Raw genomic sequence first — 5634 nt, 5'->3', positions numbered from 1 at the left:
AAAAATGTGTTTCAGCGTGAAGCTACTGCATTTCCTTCATTTGAGTATTAAATGGTGTCAAAGTCATCACATAACATGCTTACTACATCTCTACATCTTTAACAATCCTTTATATGTCGCAATACAATCATATCTGGCAGAAACAAAGTCAAGCCAATCGTACTTCAGTATCATTGAGCAGTTAAATGTTTCATAACCAACATCCTACCTTCAACAGTTCCATTTCTGTAACTGACAAAGAACATCTCACAAGTATGTATTGTTATTGATGTGATTGGGTTGTGTGTTTGTGTTAGACAACAGAAGCCGGACAGGCATACAAAGTGGCCTTAATCCCTGCTGAGTCCTCACGCACATAATGTTGTCAGTTACCAGAGCGACCTGTTAGGAGTAATGTGTGACCTAAATTCACATTGGGGGCAAAAGTATCAGCACAATTGTGCATTCTTCCACTTAAAAGATGGAGAGAGGCCTGTTATTTCATCCTAGGTATCTCACTATGAGAGACCAAAATGGAAAAACAATTCTGATTTTTAAAGATTTATTGCAATTATGGTGGAAAATAAGTATTTGGTCACTACAAACGAAACAGATTTTCTGGCTCTCACAGGACCTGTACACTTTCTTCTTTAAGGGCTCCTCTGTCCTCCACTTGTTAACTGTATGGCACCCTGTTTTGAACTTCACTGTAAAAAAAACTGTTGTTTGTACGGTAAAAAACCTGGCAGCTTACTTGCCAAGAATAATTGTAAATATTGGTAAACTGTACGGCTGCCCCCGATTAGTGACCAAAGGTTGTCGGGCCAAAGAGTCTTTGGTCGGTTTCAAGATCTTAATTGGTCGCTTGGTGCCGAAAAAAAATAAAAAACAAACAAAAAAAAAAACACGGGAACAGTGAGGTGACCAGTCAGGTCCACTTTGTCTTTCACGTCAATAAGCTGATGTTTTTAACCATGTCAGGCGTAAAATCAAGGGCGTTGGGGAGCATTTCGAAAAATTAACAGATCAACCCGAAGAAGGTGATATGCAAACTTTGCAGGAAATGTTCTCCTATCATTCATTCAACTACAAACATGACTTTCACCTGAAACATGTTAAGGTACCGTTCAGAGCATTAAAAGATGGCGCTCTGCGGCTCGTAGCCTTAATAAAAGCCTGTTAGATAAATGCTACTTTTCATATTTATGGGTATTGGGCTTGGTGTAAACTTAAATTAAATGTGGCATTTCTCTCTTATAGCTCGTCCACTATACGTGATAGGGTCCACCGCATCTACCTCAGACTTCATCCTTCGCAGCGCCATTGAAAACTCTCCACACGACAAAACTCGTTTGACAAGCCCCCTCTGTTCCGACGAAAAGGAAGAGGGACATCACCGACAAAATTGCAGATTTTGTGCGCACTGGACATGAGACCTGCTAACATTGTCCCAGGGGAAGGGTTCAAACAGATATGAAATTAATCGAAACGGTTTACACTGGTACCCAACTTGACACGTAATGCACGCCATTAAAAACAAATATACACGGACCAAACTGGTACTTTTGGAGAAACTTAAGCTGCACAGCGTCAGCTTCACCTACTGCACACATGCCTGCAACCAAGTGGGATGGTTACATGACTTGACGGGCACTACTTATATTTCCCAAAAATGTGCAAATGGTACATTCATTCGGTGTGGAGACTAAGTGCTGGAGGTGAGCCACACAGCTGCCAACATAGCAGAGCGACTCAGCGAAAGTGATGGAGGAGTTTGGGATTCCGCAGAAAGAGGGTCGCTGTGGTACACGGACAATGCCGTTAATATGGTGTTGTGCGCTAAACGCTATCCAAAACCCGTTCTTGGGTAATGCTCCAGGGAATTCGTTGTGCGGGGCACACCTTGGCAGTTGTGCATAAAGCGGCGGTTCAATTCGATCCCATCTGCGACGTGATGGCTGCTGCCAGACGCCTTGTGGGACACTTTAAAAAAAAAGTGCAGGCAACGCAGCTCTCACTTTGAAACAGAAGCAACAGAATGTTCTGATGACACAAACTGATTACAAGATGTGTCCACACGATGGAACTCCACTTACTTCGCACCCTCGCCTCGTGAGGTCTTCTGGAACAGGATTCCGGTTACAGCTGTGCTGTTCAGAACCCCCGGGAACCACCGCGCTCTCGCGCTCTGGCGCTTTCCTCATAACTGCCCAATGGAGGACGCGGCAGGACACTTGTTCTCGTGCCTGAGGCCATTGGTCAATCCCGACCTCACCCGAGCTGCTCTCACAGATATAAACGCATCGCTGTCTGCTAGCGCTGGCGATGCTCGGCAACATGAAGAGGCGCGCTGACTTGTTGAGTCGTTGATTGATGGACAGCACGAACCGTTGAAGTAAGGTGTGCCAGTGATTATTCGGTTTATTCGAATATTTCGTTAGTTCCATAGATCGAATATTATTTTTTATACATCGATTTATTTATTATTTTTTTATTATTATTATTTTTTTTTTCTTGGCTTAATTTCACAAATATAGGATAATTCTAGTATCTGTATTATAACTTGTAAATGGGCCATTTTGGTCACACCCGTTTGTTTTACTGTAAACCTTGGAGGAAGCGCTGGCGGGCAGGCAGACTGCTGCTGCTCCACGCTACACTACACCAGCGCCGCCCACCCCCTCCTCCCTCAACGTGGCGGACTAAAGATGAACAAAGCGGCAGTAAAAAGAGTTCAAGGAGCTGCATCATTTTTTTTATTTGTCGTTTATTTTGTTTGTACTGTTAAACATGTTCCAGTAAAGAAAACATTATTAGATTAGATATCAGATTATTATTCGCCAGGGCTTCCGAATAATCGATTTTGATCATGGTCAGTTTCTGGCAACCCTACCGTGAAGGCAGTTAAGAAAAAAATCACAGAGGAAATCGACAAAAGGTGGGAGCTCACAGGGAGTCTGGAGGGCAGTATATACATTCAAGCTGCAGTCCTTGACCCACGGTTCAAGAGCTTGTCATTCCTCGGTGCAGAGAAACGGGACGATGCATACACAACGGTGTGGGATCTGGCTGAGAGTTTATCTCCAGCAGAAGAAGCTACTGCTCAGAGAGAGGACAGCAGCGGCGCAGAGGAAAGTGAGCCCACACCAAAGAGGCAAAGGGAAAAGCAGCAGGACATATCAATGCTGATGGCCTTTGATGAAGATCAACAGACGGAAGAAGAGAAAAATGAAATGAAGACATACTTGGAGGACCGAACCAAGGTTGACAAGGGACCACTGATTTGGTGGAATATGAATGAGGAACGCTATCCCAAGCTTGCCAGAGCAGCTAAGCGCATCCACTCCATCCCTTCCACATCCACGCCATCGGAGCGCATATTTTCCAAAACCGGCTTCATTGTGAGCAAGACACGGAGCTCACTTCTCCCGGACAACACAGACAAACTCGTGTTCTTGTCTCATAATATGAGAAGACTAAGATCGGAGGGAAACCCTGAAAGTCAGGTAGTGGCCTAGCCTAATATAACACCATAGTTTTGTAGTTTATAGTTTTCGTTCTTCGTTCGTTCAACTGAAGTGTTTAAGTTAAGTTTTGCGGTATATTTATAATTTTTGTTTGCATTCCGACCTCAGGAAAAAACTGAAAGTTTTATTTTCATGTTGAGAATACTTCTCTGTAGGCCTGTTTACTTTTGCACTGATATTTAAATATTTAAGTTGGCTTGAGCCTATATTTATTTATTCGTTTGTTTATATAATTTATATTTATTTTACATGTTTAAATGTTTAAACGAAAAATATAGTTTAAATTTAGTTTTTTAACAGAAGATTGTTTTTGTTTGTTTTATAGAGTTATTGTGTTGGTTTTAAAAGTTCATAAGTTGTGTGATGTTATATGGTGTGTTGTGTTGAAATAAATTAACAAAATGTTAAGACAGTCTCCTTGTTGATTTTTCCAACACATTCAGAATCATAATTTAATTACTTGCCGGTTGCGCGAAAAAGGCGGTTTGTCTCTGCGTGCGCTTTCATTCGCGCCACTGGTCGATCAGTGGTCGACCAGTGGCCTTACCTGACGACCAGTGGTCGACCAGAAAAATCTTTGGTCGGGGGCAGCCCTACGAGATTTTGTTTAATGATGTGAAATATAATCAAGTGTTAAATCAGACTTTAGTTCCACCTGGAGTCAATTCACAAGCTACCCTGCAGTATACAAAGTCATTCAAACTAGCTGCACCTTTACCAGCTTTGAGAACACTTTAATAATCAATCATTATAAAACATATCATATATATTATTCTGAAATGGGCCAATTTGCACAATGACTACTTATATTTTGATGATAATACTTTTCTACTTTTACTTGAGCAACATTTTGAATGCAGGACTTTTACTGTAACAGAGTATTCCTACACAAGATCTGAGTACTTCTTCCACCTCTGTCTGATTTCAAACTCTTCCATTAACACCCTAAGTTTGCAGCTGTGTGTTTTGCTCCACCTTTTTGTAAATAAAACTGCAGCAGCTTGACCACAGAACGTGAATGTTGTGATCAACTGATTTTGCGCAGTTCTCCAGTGTGTGCGTGGTGCACAGGATGTGCACATGGGAGTCTCCCTCCGCCGCCAGTTGGTGTAGTTGTGGTACAATTCTGTAGTACATACATGTCTGTGCACACGGCGACCAACTCTGACGTCCAGTGATCTAAGCCTCTGCCTCCTGGAAAAGCTTCACAGGTCAGTCGGTTATGGCCTGCGCGGCTCGGCCAGCACCCAATCAGTCCAAGAAAGTCCAAAGATATTTTGCAGGGAGCCAAATGCCAAAGTGGCTGCTTAATGTCTTTTGTTTTTTTGGACATGTCTAATAGTTTACTCCACTGAGTGTTGACAAGAAACACGTGTATACGAAATATGTCTTTTGTTTTGATGACCTATCAGGTACGCAAAGGCGCGTTGTGACACAAGTCACGTTATGCATTTCAGATTTTTGCCGTGCATGCATACCTGCGTACCAGCACCCCTGCTCATACCCCTCTATTTCAGCCCTGTTACAGAAGTGCTGATTCTTAGCTTTAAAAAAAAAAGGAAGAGGGGGAGGGGGAGCTTGTGCCTGCTAAGAATTCTACCGAGATACTCAGCTAAATGCTCCCCTGATGAAACGCCATATCATGTTCAAAACCACATCAAGAATTATTTCTGAAACAGTTTGGAGCTCAAATGCTTTTTCTCTTGCGGGTTTACCAAAAGGTTGGTGAGTACCTTTATATATATCCAGCTTTTTTACACATACTCTCCAGTACAGCGCTAGCTCTGAGTGTTAGCGATGCTTGCTAATGTGAACAAAGACCATATTACATCCAAAACACGTTGCGCATTGTTTCTCATAGCAACGTTTCTGATAGGGCCGTGGGCGTCAAGCCAGCCCACATTTCCGATATTACGTCATATCGGCAGCAAATCTGGATCAGCTCTGTTGTACCCCTATTTGTAGAGATTTGGGTACGGAGGAAAAGAGAAAGGGTTTTGTTTTCTGACACTTAGTGAGTCTACTGACACACCGGGGACACATATTTATGTATAAAAGACATTAAAAAAGTGCATTTTGCATGATAGGAGACCTTTAATGGAAAATGAGAAGGTTCCCCATTTTCCAT

This window comes from Notothenia coriiceps, unplaced genomic scaffold (assembly GCF_000735185.1).
Source record: "Notothenia coriiceps isolate Sejong01 unplaced genomic scaffold, NC01 NC01_scaffold00005788, whole genome shotgun sequence".
Lineage (NCBI taxonomy): Eukaryota > Metazoa > Chordata > Actinopteri > Perciformes > Nototheniidae > Notothenia > Notothenia coriiceps.
The sequence above is the reverse complement of the archived record's forward strand: the minus strand, read 5'-3'. Positions refer to the sequence as shown.